Source organism: Balaenoptera ricei, chromosome 12, assembly GCF_028023285.1.
Source record: "Balaenoptera ricei isolate mBalRic1 chromosome 12, mBalRic1.hap2, whole genome shotgun sequence".
In the NCBI taxonomy this organism is placed as follows: Eukaryota; Metazoa; Chordata; class Mammalia; order Artiodactyla; family Balaenopteridae; genus Balaenoptera; species Balaenoptera ricei.
The window spans coordinates 910435-927023 of record NC_082650.1 but is presented as its reverse complement, the minus strand read 5'-3'; the positions used below and the strand labels follow the sequence as shown (position 1 = coordinate 927023).

The following is a 16589-nucleotide window of genomic DNA, read 5'->3' as shown; positions in this document are numbered from 1 at the left end:
TATCCAACAATAACAGTAGATACATTCTTCTCAACTCACCTGGAACATTCACCAAAATAAACCACATTTTGGCTCATAAAACACAATTGAATTTTTTTATATATATAAAAGAATCCTTGTTTTTATTTTTACATTGCACAAATGCAGGTGACACAGTAAGCCCGTAATTCCCATCCTTACATGTAAATTAACAGCTAAAAATCTAAACTCATAATCATCTACACGATTCATAGTCATGCTCTGTGGAATCCACATGGCATCAGAGGAGGACCTAACATAAAAGACCAAGGTTCCAGGTATTACTATAAATGTCCTCTGGTACATGCAGTCAAACCGCCTACGAAGTAATTCACCTCAAGCTTCAGTGGATAAAAGAAGCAGCTGAGAACGAACACCATTCTTAAGTCTAAATGTGATTCCACCCCTTTGTCTTGTTAAATTTCCTTCCATGAAAGTTTAAACTTTTAATACAATTATATTTTACATGAATATAAATCGAAGTTTGACATAATCTATGTCATATTCACCCTGTAATATGAATAGTCCAACGGCTGGTAAGCTAGAATGGTCCAACAATCTTTATTACAAATTAAATTTAGGATTTTATAGCAAAGTAATAATATGTTCATCCAAACATTATAAATTTGAAAAACTTCTCTTAATGTACGCAAATTAAGGTGCAAAGCTTATTCCCAACATATAATTTGTATGTGCTCTCATTTTTTGAAGTAGGGTGCAGCGGGCGGTTTTAAGACCCAGCTTACAGCAGCCCTACATCCCCAGAGATTATTGGGTCCACTAATGGCAGTGGAAACTGATCGAAGCTGCATCAACAGAGTCTGCACGCAGATTTCATTGTCGGAGTCAGCAGAAATGACGTCTTCCTTAGAACTGTGCTCCAATCGGCTGAAGATTGAGTAACCGATCGTTGGCTCCGCAGGCCAAAGTTACACGGCTCTGCTGTACAAAGGCTTCACTCTCTGCCTGCAGACCGTAACTTGAGGGCCTCTGAAGGCTCTGCACAGCAGGGCTGAACGTTCACATTGCTGTACACCGCCAGCCAGCACGCCTGCAGTGCCTCTGAGCTCGAGCCACGTCCTCTGGTGTTAGAACAGCATCCCCCCTGTGGAAACTGTGGATAAATGGCCAGAAGAACCCGTGGCCTAGGTAGGACAGTACCCGATTCACCCGTGCTGTCAGGCACTGCTGCCGCTGTATCCGCCAGGGCGTGTGCACAGAGAGGGCTCCGTTCCAGAACAGCTGCCTGGGGGCGTGTTCTCTGAGTCCTCAGTTGAAGATGAAGATGATTCTGATTCAAATGGGTCAAGTGGGTAGAGGGCTGCTCCACCTTCTTGATTTTCTTCAACATCAGTATCTTTCCAATTCTAACAGGTCTTCCTTGAGTCGTCTCCCCATGCTTTAAAAAGTATGGATATATGTCACCCCACCTTGTATATTTTCTATGTTTCACATTGTCATCAGTGAGTTCGCCAAAGACTGTCATGACAGCTATTAAGGATTTGCAGGATAGATGGACTTGATCTTGTGAAAACAACCGGCGCTATCTTCATTGTCTGCACACAAAAACATTCCAGAGCATAATTCTCCAAATGGACAGAACCAGCTATTTCTTGAGTAACAATTTTATTACCACCCAGCTGTTTCTTAAGAGCTTTGAACTGATCCATTCGTTTTGATAAAAATTCACATTTAGGAGTTTTACTAACAATCTTCATTCCAATGTGCATAACATGTAAATGGCAGTAGTCAGCCCCCCCAGCATCCTGTCTGTCATGCACCCGAGGCACCCTCAGATGACACCGCCTGCCTTACACTGTGGGGGGATGGGGTTCACCACTCCAGGAGCCACTGCTTTCTGCTCCACAGTTGAACAATTTTAAAATAATAAAAAGCATACAAAATATGCTCTCAGACCACAGTGGAATTAAGCTAGAAATAAATAACCAAGATACCTGGAAAATCCTCAAATACTTGGGGATTGTACTGGGTTGAGCAGTGCACCACCCACCCCCCAAATTCATGTCTACCTGGAACCTGTGAAATTGACCATATTATTAATTATTCTGTTAGTTATATTGATAGAATATAAAAATGGAATAGAATAGAATAGAACATAATATTTTAAACTGGGTGATAATGAAATTGGTATAAGAAAATTTGTGGGATGTAGCTACTGCTGTGCTAGAAAGTAAATTTATAGTCTGAAAGTTTATTTTAGGAAAAACAACAGAACTCAATGATTTAACTATACAATTGAAGAATTTTATAGAAAAAGAGAACAAACTAAACTTTAAAAAAACAGCAAAAGAAAGAAGATTTTTTTAAATCAGAGCAAATAGTATGAAATGGAAAAGAAAACACACACAAGAGAGTAGCTACAAAATCAGAAACTGTTACTCTGAAAAGACTAAGCAGCACCAACAAAAAAGTAAAGCCCCAGAAACACAGAATGAGAGAAAAAGAAAGAAGGACAAAATTACCTCTACCAGGAAGGAAAAACAACAAATGTCTAAAACACTGTTACAGACAATTTATGGTTTAATAAATTTGAATATTTAGATGAAATGGATAAATTCCTAAAATAACACAGCTGATTAAAATGGACACTTTTCAATGTTTTTGGGTCCATGTGACTCTATAAATCCCCCCCACATTTTTGCCCTCATAATAGCTGTAGTTTGCTCCATTACTAGTAAAAGAATAGTTCTTACCTTACACAGTGTACCTGTAAGTCGGACAATAACAAGGGAGTGAGTGCACACTGTGTCTTATTATGGAGTTTCATCATCCCAGGTGACTGCTTTTATATGTCACTCATTCTCTATTCAACAAATGCTTACTGGGTCTCTGCTGAGTCAGGCCCTGGGGCAGAATCATGAATAAAGCAGACATAATCTTTCTCATTTTTATCATGGAGTTTGAAGTGAGCAATACTGTATTTTTAAAAGTTATATATTTGCTCTGCCTATATATTTATGCTAAACAAATTATAACTCTTAGGACTAAAAACACATGATTAGTTAAATATAGAAAATGTAATTTTGCTGTACACCTGAAACCAACACAACATTGTAAATTAACTGTATCCCAATATAAAATAAAAATTAATTGGGATATTGGGATTGACATATACACACTAATATGTGTAAAATAGACAAGTAATAAGAACCTGTTGTATAAAAAAGAATAAATAAAATTCAAAAAAATTAAATTAAGAAAAAAGAAGATCTATTAAAGTTGACATGTTTGCAACATGCTTAGTCAGTCTCACAATATGAAACATCCTGTAGATGAAGTCAAATACCTTAATTTTATAAAACATACCCAATCCCACATGAAGGTGACTTAGGAGCAGTCAAGTAGCGCATTGCACTTGAAAGAGAAACGCCCTCATGCTGTTTAAGATTCAGCCATGGGGGTAATGGTAAGTGGCTGTTAAAATGCAATGGATAAAATTGTCTTATCAAGAGAACCTAAGAATTTCTTAATCATACTTGATTAATGAGTTCAATATTGGCGTTCTGTTAAACCTCTACAATTTGCCTGGGAGAGATTACAGACACACTGCCTTTTTTCATTCTGCAGCCTAGTTCATTCACATGGATAAATACAAGGGAGACTTATTTCTGCAACTTTAGAGCAGGATAAAAATAGTTAGGTTTAGACTGTTTTTGAACACTCTCTGTACGCTGACAGCGGTTTTGATAATGGCGACCCAACAGCAGAACGTCCACAAGAACACTGGTCACATAAATCTGGGCTGAAATGTACACAAGAGCGTGTTTCAGACAAAGTGAGCACTAGTTCTTAACCAACGCCCTCACCCTCCTTCTACTTCTCTGCTCACTAAGCTGTGGTTTGACATCTGATGTATTTTAAAGAGTTGCTTTTAATAACTTGGATAATAAATTCCAGAACTTATTTTTTTTAAATAAACTTTCTCTACGTCTGTGTCTCTATTTCTGCTTTGCAAATCAATTCATCTGCACCATTTTTCTAGATTCCACATATATGCATTAATATACGATATTTGTTTTTCTCTTTCTGACTTACTTCACTCTGTATGACAGACTCTAGGTCCATCCACGGCTCTTTGGTGACCTAAATGGGAAGGAAATCCTAAAAAGAGGGAATATATGTATATGTATAGCTGATTCATTTTGCTGTACAGTAGAAAGTAACAAACACCACATTGTAAAGCAACTATACTCCAACAAAATCAATTTAAAAAAAAGAAAAAAAGAAACTTTCTAGTTTGAACAATTTTAGTTTACAGAAAGAATGGGAGGTGCATACAGGAAGTCCCCATGGACCCCCTCCTGCAGTCCTGTGACTGGTGCTTAGACCTCAACGTCCAGCTGTCTCCAGGGATGGTAACAGCACCGGTCTCAGGGTGGTCTGTGGGTTACGTGCCGTAATAAATTCTCAAATACTCTCTGTGCTTGTCTACAGCTGTTTATGTGTTCTGTCAGCTCAGCCAAGTTCCTTGGCGTCCCTCACTTAAGAATGTAGGGTTGGGATGTTCATGGTCCCCATTAGAAGTTATTGTCATGCACTCAGACTCCCAGGTACCAGCAAGGCCCCTGTGGGAAGTTCTGGGGTGGGTTCAGGTGTCAGTGTGTCCTGTAATCACTGGATGTGATCACCAGATCGGCCATCTGTGACACTGGTGAGCCACTGAACAACAGACTCTCCAGGTTTGCTTCTATCCCAGGTTTTCTTGATCTCATCTTCAAATCTGAAACAAGGGTCTCAATATTCTATTCTATTCTATTCTATTCTATTCTATTCTATTCTATTCTATTCTATTCTATTCTATTTGAAACATTTGACAAATCAACAAACTGAATTCCAGAACATCAACATCAAAGACCCAAGTCGTCTCAGGCCATTGCTAATTTCACTTTCCGTGCTTAAAGATCAAGCTTTCAAATTATTCAGCTTTATTATAAATAGTTTCTACCACATTTTGCCTCAGAGTAGAGCAGGAACATCAAGGAAAAGAGATTAGATTAAAATCTGAGTCTTATTTAAACATGTTTCCTAATGGAAACAGATAAGAGCTATTGGACCCTGTATCACTCACTATCTGCTTATTTGTTCGACAGGAACAGTATATTTAGCAGTGATGCCAGAAATGGAAAAGGCATGTTCTCAGGTAAAAATCAAAGCAAAGACAGGATGCCTACACTTGCTAAAACCCTTATTAAGTCACATTGAGGATGACTTAATTTTCTGATGAATCATAGAGATATCAACACCAGTTGTGTGTGTGTGTGTGTGTGTGCGCGTATTTATGTATCTACTTTTCTATGTATTTTTAACCAATGCATTATATCTCTCATTTTTAATGTAAAATAATGGTATTATGTTTCAAAAGTCATATAGAAAAAAACAATGATTGAATTTTCATAAATAAGAGATGGTTGGTTTATTTCATTTTTTCTTCTTGCAACTTCTAATGCCTAGTAATCAAAACACCTTTACAATCAGAAATGTGCTGATTTATCAAATAAGAATAGTGCCAAGCACAGCCCTCTTAGAAACAGAAGACTAGGTATCCTTTTAGAGCAAATAATAGAACATTTATATGAATATATGTTTACACACACATTCTATTAATTGAAGCAATTGATCCAACAAAACCAAAGTTTGTCATTTTAGTAATTCCTGGAAAGGGGGAGGTATCCGCTGGTAGTATTTGAAATTCTTCTGTAAAAATGATTTGTCCTTTCTCCCTCATTTATTTATTTATAAAAGGTATCACTTTTAAATACCCATTTTTAAAATGTATTTGTATATAGAAATACAATTTATTTTTGAAAAATTATGTTTATATCCAATGTTTTAGTAAGTTCACTTATTAATTCTAGTAGTGTATTTATAGATTATAGACTATTTTGAGTTTTATGTGCACATGATTATGCCATGTGCAAAAATGACAATTTTATTCCCTCTATTCCAACACCTTCCAGACTCGAGAAGTGGGATAAAATAAATTTCTGTTTTTTAAGGCACCCACTCGGTGGTACTTCATTGCAGAAGCCCTAGGAGGTTAGTACACCTCCCAACCTCTTTATCCTCTTCTTCTGGGATTCTAATTACCATTTGTTAGACTATCCGATATTGGTCCACAGGTCCCAGGCTCTGTTCATTTTTTCAAAAATCTCTTCTTTCTCTTTCTTCAGATTGGTCCATTTCAGTTATCTCTATTCAAGCTCACTCTTTCTTCTGTCGCCTCCATTCTGCTAGTGAGATCATTCGGTAATTGTTTTTTCAGATTGTATTTTCAGTTCTAAAATTTCTGTCTGATACATATTTTAAAAGTTATTTCTGCTTATCAACTAATAATTCCTATATTTCCATTCATTTCAAGTGTTTTATTTTTTCTTTTAATTCAAAGAGCACAGTTATAACAGCTGGTTTGCCATCTTTCCTAATTCCAACATCTGAGTCATCTCAGGGTTGGCTTCTTTTAATTGTGTTTTCTCTTGAGACTGGGTCACATTTCTTGTTCTTTGTATATTCAGTAAATTTTGATTGTATGCTGGACATTGTCTCTTGTCACATTTTTTGACATAGTCTCTTGGTTATACCTTAATCTTCTGGAGACTCTTGTGGGTTTTGTTCTAGCAGGTTGACCACCTGGTTAAATTCAGACTGTAAGTTCTTTCTCACCTATCATGAGCACTTTTTTAAATCAAATTTAATTCTCTAAACCTTTGCTGTGCTGAACTGGGTCCGCCCCATACAAACATGCTTCGGAGGTCAGGCTGAGACTGGCATGGACCACACAGAGAATAAACGGCCCCTTTCACAAGTGTCTCCTCTCCTGGATTCCTATCCACAGCCCCACGGGCTCCATTTGTGGGTCCTCCATCAGGAAAACAGGGGCTTCCATTGGAGTTTTAGCGGCTGTGCAGCTTCAATTTTGAGTTTCTGTTGACATGTCTGTAAGTTTTACTGATCTTTTATTCTACAGGTTCAATCTTCTCTTAAGCTCTCTGCTAATTTCAGATACTGTACTTTTTTAGCTCTAGAGTTTCCATTTGACTCTTTATCATTGTTTCCATTTCTCTACTCAGGTCCCTTCTGTTTACTCAATATGTACATCTTTACTTTAAATCCATGAGTATGTTTGTAGTAGCTCTTTTAAAGTTTCTTTCCGTCAATCTAACATATGTGTCACTTGGGGGTATGTTTCTATTTACTTTTTTTCTATCCTCTTTATAGACCACATTTTCCTGATTCTGTGCCTAACTAGTGATTTTTAAAAACTGTTTATCCATTTGATTCTATTAAGGACATGGTGAATGTTGGTTGTTAAAAGCCTGGGTCATTTTTTCTTCTCTTAAGAGTATTGAGTTCTTCAAAGCCACCACTGATGCACATGTGACATGAGGCACTCACTTTGGGTCGTGAGGTCAGAAGTTACGGATTTCTGAGTCCTGCACCCCCACTTTCTTTACTTCTCTCGGCCCCTGCCCTCCACAAAGCTGAAGCCAAAGCAAAGGCTTGAAAGCCAAGAAAGCAGTGTGGAAAGACATCACAGCCACAGAGAAAAGATTCACTTGTGGACTTCCCTGGTGGCGCAGTGGTTGAGAATCCGCCTGCCAATGCAGGGGACACGGGTCCGAGCCCTGGTCCGGGAAGATCCCACATGCCACGGAGCAACTAAGCCCGTATGCCACAACTACTGAGCCTGCATGCCACAACTATTGAAGCCCGCCTGCCTAGAGCCCGTGCTCCACAACAAGAGAAGCCACCACAATGAGAAGCCCACGCACCGCAACAAAGAGTAGCCCCCGCTCGCCGCAACTAGAGAAAGCCCGCGTGCAGCAACAAAGACCCAACGCAGCCAAAAATAAATAAATAAATAAATATTTTTGTTTTTAAAAAAAGATTCACTTGTCACGCACCTTCCAGTGGCCCAAGACACCATAGCCCTGAAAGTGGTCCAAATGCCCTTGGAAGAGGCCCCCAAGGGCAAGCTTGGAGAAACGAGCTTGACCACTATGCCTTCCTCAAGGTCACCCTTGACTGTAGAGGTCAGAGCCAGCAGGCAGGACAAGCAGGATGTGGAAAGGTCTACGGCATTTGTGCGGCCGAGGTCAACAGCCGAGCAGGCCTGACGAGGAGAAGAAGCCGTGTGTGCGACAGGCTCCTGACGACAACGCTTTCATGCTGCCAACAAAAGTCGGATCACCTAAGCAGAGCTGGGCTGGCTAGTTCTAAATATAAATTTTTTTCACCATTTACAAAACAGTGTTGAGTTATGTTTTAGCAAGTGGTTGATTAACCGGTTGATGAGTCTGAGGCTGCTGTGGCTCATGTGGGGCTATACTGCAGCCGGTCTACACTAGCTCTCCATCAGATGAGGCATTTCTAGGTCCTGCACTGCATCCCGAGGGCGTCAGTGAGGGCCACCCCTCCTATTATGTGCACCCACCTTTATCAAAATCCCAGAAAAAAGTTTTCAGATTTGGTGACACTACCTTCCAGGTGAGGTAATTTTTATAATTTTATGTATAGTGACTTCTGAAGGTGTCATTTATAGTTTTCCATCATTTACAATATTTGGGAAGGAAGTGAAACGAGATACTGTACAGAGTGTGATCTCAAGAAAAAGGCTTATTTCTAATCATGGCATATTAACTATGTTTCATCTACTACCTACTCCGCCAACCTGACTCCATCCACATTACCTTGCAGGAAATCTCATCATAGAATTTCATCTGTAAATAGTATAGTATGTATTCCTAAAATACAAGGTCTATTTAAAAAATTAACGAAAATATCGTCATACCTTAAAAATTAGCAATCGTTATTTTCAAATATTCTGCCAGTGTTCAAATTTTCAGGCCTTGTGTCACTTTTTAAAATACTGATTAAATTAGGATCTGAACAAGATTCACTTAGTGTGATCAGCTGATACATCTCTTAAATCTCTTTTATTTCTATAGGCCCCATATCCACCTTTTTCATTTTTTCACCTGGTTGAAGAAACTGGATTGTTTGTCTTTAAGCATTTTTCACAGCCTGACTTTTGGTGATTGTTTACTCTGGTAGCCTTAACAGACTCCCTGGCCTCTTTCCTTCCTGTAAATTGACAGTTGAATATAGAGGCTTGATAAGGTCTTATTTTGATTCTCTTTACTTTGGGAAAGTTTGCATTATACAAGATGGATTATTTTTATCCAAAAGAGGCACAAAGTGTCGAGCTACCACTTTTTGTGATGTAAGCAGCCACTGATGGTTAATGTCTAGATTAATTCATTCATTAGTATTTACAAAACAATCATATTTTCCCAATCCTTCTTCATGCATTAGCTAACATACTTCTACAAAAGTAAATCTCCCTGGTCTGTGATGGGTTGACTTATTACAGGAAAGGAAAGATAAATGCCAAGTTCTTTATGTTTTTGTTTTATCATTTTTCAAAATAATGATTTAGTTCATTAGCATCTTCACTGGGCACCAATGCATGGGTCAGGTTGACCTCTGTGATCTTTTGATGCCATCCTAGTTGTCTGGGACAGCTTCTTTGCTACGTACAAGGTCCAGTGGTCCAGGCTTATCTTATATGTTTCTTATCCAGGTCTAAATACAGCATTTCTTCAAGAAGCCTGACTCCTTCTGGTGGGAAATAATATATCAGGACCTGAATTTGGACACTAGAGGTGCTCATTACCACTGGTCATTATTTTTAGGCCATTTTAGTGGACAAAATTAGGGGCTCTTTTTTTGAAATATAAAATACATCATGAGTTCATTCTGATGTAGCCAATTACATTCATAATTCTGGGTTTGTACTAAACCTTTTATATCTTACATCTGTGCTTTCTTTATCCTGTTCCAAGAAACTTGGTTCTAAATAATTCTGTAAATGACAGGATGAAATAATATATAATTACTAATTTTCCTTATCCCACAATACCACACTCAAAATTCTTAGAATAAAAATGTTAACATGCCTATCCTACAATATGATTACAACAAAGAAGTATTAGCTTTTTATGGTTTTTATCCTTAATATATACTTTACAAAGAATGTACAATATCCTGTGTTTTAGAGTCATTTTAATGTTTTTCTCTGTGTGGTTATTTCACCAACTGTATACACATTAAAATTAATTTGTTTCTTTCTGTTTGGATTTTTCAAAACTGAACTTTAAAATTTATTTGCATTCCATGCTTATATACACAATTTTTATGACTCCAGAGTCAAATGTACAAGCAAAGTTATATTCAAAGAAGTCTGGCTCCTGTTTTAAGATCAAAAAAATCATGTATCCAATACCCTATTACCACCTCTCCTATAGTTCAACACTTTTAAAGTTCTCTAGTTTATTATAAAGAGAGATATATGTATTTGTATCCTTTTTTAAAGAAAAAGTGGTATATTATACCCTGTTTTCCATATTGACATTTGACTTCAATGCAAAAAAGCTATGCAATATGCAATCATAATTCAAAGCATGTTATTTAGCTCCCATTTGTAGAAAACTACCTATGTGGAAGTGGAAGAAACTATTATTGAATGATTATTGAATTATTCAATGATGTTATTATATCATTGGCACATATATGTGCCAGATATTTTATACTCTTCATCTCATCTACTCCTCAAGATGATATCATCAAAGGAATGGTTGTCTCCAATATAAAGATGACACAACTGATCCTCAGCGGTAACGTCCTGAACACGGGACACCTAAGAAGCCACCTGTTAATACGTAACCCAGACGTGTCTCACCCAACCTGGGCCCTTCCCGCTGTGCTACAGGGTGCATGGCGCCCGGGGTCTACATTCAACTTCTCAAGTTGCCAGTTTACAGTGAAAGACCCCTGGACATTCTTTCTAGCTCCGAGTTGGCCATTTGCTGCTATAATTATTAAAATAAAATTTTAACAATTTTCATTTTTTAACTAAAGGCGTTCCATTTTTGACCATTTAAAGGAATGACTCAACGTTAGACAATTCTGCTCACTTGGCCAATTTCCGAGAAAGAAAATAAAAAGTTTGAAATAAATGGGTGTCTGTCCTGTGTGAAATGTTCAGGTGATGATCCCAGGATATGTTTCCAGGTGAAATTCTCACCAATGTGCCGTGTTCATCAAAGGGTTTCATCTTCCTATAGGCATCACATTTGAACACAAGCTGAGTAACCAGACTCCGGCAGTTTGAGCAAGGGTTTTGAAAACATTGACAGGAACATTCTGTACAAACTCACTCCCATTAAAGGAACCCTAGCGTTAGTAACAGACCCTGAAGATTAGTGAATGGCTCCTCATCAAAGAAATCACACTGAGTGACCAGCCATAGATGTTTACTTTGTGTTGCCATAAACATCTGCATATGTTTTACAGATTCTTTATAAAAAAAAAAACAAAACTAGGAAAACATTAAAAGTAGAACTAAGAAGACTTTCTGTGACTTCTGTGCTGAGGAATTGCTGTTGAGCAGATTCACAAAGCAAAACACAGTAGCTTAGCTCAGGGCTGGGTGAGTAACCGCTGCTTGAGAAACAGAGCAGGGATGGCCATCCTCAGCTGTCTTATGGCCATTGGTTGACCTTTTGTCTTCCAATCACAAATCTTCATATGAAACCTTAATTTCCTATTGATTTATGCTCTTTCAAATCTGGGGGCGATTTCCTAGATTGTAAACTCTTAAAGAGCTTTATCACCTCGGGAAACACGAGAGATGTAGCAGGATGGCCATCCCCTTGGTATTCTCAACATAGTGTAGATTCTTTACATCCATGCAAAAGATCTCCCAAGTAAGATATTTTTCAAAAGATAATGTTTTAAATGCTAAAATTAAGGACTTGAATTGGTTCCATTCTGGGCTGGGCTAGTGCCAGGTGGTGAAACTGGGATGAAAAAGGCACAGTTTCTGCTCTTCAGAAGCTCATAGGTTAAGTGAAAGGCAGGGAATGATGGCGGCAGGGACCGGGCGCTAAGGAGGAACAAGGCAGGGATGCAGAAGACGGGGGGACCTCATCCTGAGGGCAGGAAGTGCTTCTGAGCGGGAAGACTTTCATTCTTGACACATGCTGAGCTGGGGATCGGTAGAGAATTTGTTTTTCTGAAAAAATATATATACCGTCCTGCAAAATACTTTGAAACACTAGATGAATTACAACCAAAAATTTTTAAATGCTTAGTTAAGCTCAACGATATTGCACAGGAGATCCCCAGAGGTCAAGAACTAATGCAGAAGAGGTGGAACTGAATTTTTGGCTTCTCTGGGTGCAATTTTCACCCAACCAGAAACCTAAAGCCTTGGGTTTCACTAACTAGTCAGTTGAAAGGAGACAAGCCTTCAGCCAAAGAAAGTGAGGATTTGGAATAAATCCCCTGGCATATATATAAGTTACAGGAAGGACTGAATAGTTCCCCTTCCATGGGGAAAACACACCCTTCATTTAAGAAGTTGTCACAACAGTACTGCCTGTTGATTTGGGGGTCACATTTATATAAATCTCTGTGAACCAGTACACAACTTTCAAATACAACTTTCTGCAATGATGGAAATATATTTGCCATATGTGATTATTGAGCACTTGACATGTAGCTTGTACAAATGAGAAATTAATTTTATTTTATTAACTTTTAATTAATTTTGATTTAAGTGGCCACGTTTGGCTAGTGGCTACCACATTGGGCAACACAGATGCTATAAACCCCCAGCCAAGAAATTAACTTCAAGTGGCCCCTTGAAGACAGTAATTTTCTCTGGAGGGGCATATACACAATGTAGACCCTTAATTTCCACTAAGATGAGCTGATTAAGAACTTGAGGTCTATAATTACAAAAGACAGGGAAAAAAGCAAAAGTGTGCAGGAAAAAAAAATAGCAAAATTAGACACCCAAGGACTGCAGACATTGAAATTATTATATGGAGAATATAAAACAAGTATGTGTAAACTGCTTAAAGAAAAAAATGGTAAAATTAAAAATATAAGGAAGAAACTGAGGACAATGCAAAATTAACAGGCAGATTTAGGGAAGAATTAAATAGAACTTCTAAAATGCACACACACATACATATATACACACACATACACATATAAACACATATTTTAAATGAAAAATTCTGTGGGTTATTTTAAATAACATTGTAGACATAGTTCAAAAAAATGCAGTGGGCCAGAAGATACTTCTGTAAATATTACCCAGAAAGAAAACAGAATTATAGATAGAGTTAAAATATGAGAAATAAGTAAAAGGCATTATAAGCAGGAGGAGAATATCTAACGTACACCTAATGAGGGTCAGAAGAAAATAAAAGTGAAAATAGGAGAGCAAATATATTTAAGGAATAAAGTTTGGAAAATCTGTGTATATTAAATTCATAGGCGATATCACTACATACCCACCAGTAAGGCTGAAAGTAGAGACTGATAGTACCAATTGTTGAAAATACGTGAGCCACTGAAAGTCTCGAGAACTGCAAGCTAGTCAGTGCTGGTAAAGCTGGACCACCTGCTCCTAAGTACACACCCACGGAGCTACATGCACGTACATGCCAAAGACATGTGCAGGCACGTTCATTGCAGCACCATTCAGAATCCTAAGTAGAAACAACCCTAGGTTTGGAGAAATAAATTTTAGTCTGTTTATTCAGTAGAATATTATACAGAAATGAAAAATGAACATGCTAAATATAACCTGGATGAATCTCACTGCACAACAGAGAGAGAGGAAGCCAGACACAAAATACCCCATTTAATCTAAACTTTGTCAGCAGGCAATGCTCCCTGGCCCGCTGGAGGCTCTGGGGACCACCTTGTGGGAGAATCCGCGTGGGCAGAGGCTGAGGCGCTGGCCCTCACACCGCCTCCAATGCAAGCTCACTGCACCCCAACCCCAAGGTCTTCACTGGAGTGGGCACCCTTGGCCTCGGCTCTCACCCACCGGCTTGCGTCCTCTGCCTTCTGTCTCGGAGCCCTTATGTTTGGGGTGGGGGGGGGGGGCGATAAGAGAGAGTCAGTGGCAGGAAATTGTCCTGCTGACCAGTGTGATGGGCATGAGTTCCACAGCCAGCCCTTCTTCTTGCCTCTTTGCCCTGAATGGCCGCCATCCCTCCAATTCCTGGCGACTGGTAACAAACACCGGAATGCAGTCAGTGCCAGTCACAGCCTGAGCATGAGGACAGGTGTGGGGCGAGGACAGGCAGCTCAGCCCCCGAGTCCCTCCCTCCCTCCCAGGGAGACCCCAGGCTGGGGCCCTTTGGAGGAAGAGCCTGGGATTTCCACTGATACCACATAGGAGTTTCCAGGGTCGGGTCCCAGGTCCACAGAAGGGAGAGGATCCTGGGAGCAAGACCATGACTTTAGCGAGGGACCGACCTCCACCCTGTGACAGGAGGAAGCGGCTCTGCCCAGAGGGAGCTTTCCTCGGGGCTCTGGGAGGGTCGATGCCAACACTAGAGCCGAGACTCACCCAAGAGCCAGGCCTGGGCTGGTCCCTGGTGCCTCTGGGGGGAGACCCCTCTGGGAGCATCTGTTCCACCCAGAAAGGACTTCCTGCATCCTGCCGAGCTGCTGCCTTTCTGGGACCAGCAGGGGCTCTGCCCTCCCTCCAGCTTGTGGTAACGCGCTCCCACCAGCCAAGAATTCCCACGAGATTGACAACAGAGGCCCTGCTTCTGTGAGTCTGGCTGGCGCAGGCCCTTCCCCAGGGCCTGGCCAGCTCTGGGTGAACTGATTGAAAGTCCAGGGACCACAAGCCACACGAGGACACTCCGTGCCCCCTCCACACCCAAGCTTCGCCCTGGAAACTGTCTGCTGTGTTAACACAGCAGGATGTAAATAAAGTGTCTCCTTTAGGAGAAGTGCTAGTTGTCAACGAAGTACCAATACTGCTGACTAGGAGAATGCATGGATGTGGGTTATCATACCGCAAAGTACTTTCTTCGTAAAAACATGACATCTGCCTGTCATCAAAGTTCCTAGGGAAATGGTGAAATTGTATTAAAGCTATTTAAAAAATGGACTGGCTAAAGGTAAGTACCGTGAGCTCAGAAACGTGCAGGTGTGTGTTTGTGAGGGATATGGGAGGACATACCATGTTCCCCTGATGTCACGGGCCTGACACGGCTCCTTACGTGGAACCACAGAAGAAAAACCCGGGACACGCTGATAACCAACCAACAGGGCCGAGGCCGCCGGCTCGGAGATCAGTGGACATTTCTCCAATCAATTGCTATAAATCAAGTATGTCATCATTAGTGCAGGAAGTCACATGACTGTCATGTGGTACACACACACTCAGACCCTGGAAGGTTCCTGCTCAGGGGAGCTGGTTAGAATTCCAACCGCAGAGCCAGTCCTGGGGAAGTGGGTGGGTTCACCAGCACCCTTTCTTTTTTTTTGTTTTTTTGTTTTTGTTGTTGCTGTTTTCCTAGTTATTTTATTTCTTTATTTTTTATTAATTTTTATTGGAGTGTAGTTGCTTTACAATGTTGTGTCAGCTTCTACTGCACAGCAAAGAGAATCAGCCATACACATACAGATATCCCCTCCCTTTTGGGTTTCCCTCCCATTTAGGTCACCACAGTGCATTAAATAGAGCTCCCTGTGCCATACGGTATGTTCCCCTCAGTTGTCTATTTTATGCACAGTACCCTTTCTTTGCTGGATGCCAGGTTTCTGTTAAACACATGGTGATGGACATAACCTTAACCTAACTTAACATAACAGTAACTGCAGGTGTGCTCCGTGCCCATTGCCTCCTCCCATTGCCCTGACGGCATCCCACCCAAGGGTGCACCTGCGTCTCAACTCTGCCCCGCTTCAGGCCCAGAGGCACGGGGAACTCAGAGGTCCCAGGGAAGCCCTCACTAGTGGGTGACGAGGGCCCGAGGAGGCCTCCCGTCTCTTCTCCGAGGCCCCTGTGGGGCAGCCTCCAACTGGGAAAACGCACCTACATGACCTCTCCTCCTTCCTTGTCTGACTCTCTCCTTTACTCCTGCCGCCTTTGCCCAAGTTAGACAACCGACTAGCTCAACCCAAGTGTGGGCCAGGCTCTGCTTTCAGAAGACAAGGGCCTCCCAGCCAAGGAGAGTGCAGGATGGAACCCCAGGGGGTCACGCGGTGACCTATAGGCAGTGGCCAGGAGAAGTGGTAAATAGGTCTGAGTCGACCAGATGGCCGAGAATGCTCAGCACTGGGCTTGCAGGCCTGGTTTTATTACAGAGACAGGAAGCTCTTAACTGAAAAGATTGGTCCAGCACCATGGTTCCCAAACTGTGTACCAAGACTCAACTGGCACCCCAGGGAACTCAGGAGGGGTGCCACTGGGTATTTTAAATTGTGTGTTTGTGGAACCTCCAGCTTGAGGTAGTTCACAGCTTCACTGAACCCCTGCATTCCTTCCAATTACATCATCTCTGCTGGGTTTGCCCCAGTTGCTGTGATTAAGAGCAAGAACCCTCAGAAAATCAGTGTGGACATGAGGACGGGAGGGTGGCAGTGTCCAGCCTGATTCCAAAGTTTAGGGAGCTGTGCTTCACTCACTGGGACACAGCATATATGACGGTCTTTGGACCTAACTACTT

The 16589-nt window shown here is 40.6% G+C and overlaps 1 pseudogene; it reads right to left on the bottom strand.

The window, feature by feature from the left end:
* Nucleotides 1-1038: 1038 nt before the first annotated feature.
* LOC132376392 (vacuolar protein sorting-associated protein VTA1 homolog) overlaps nt 1039-16589 on the bottom strand; it is a 55648-nt pseudogene continuing 40097 nt past the window's right edge.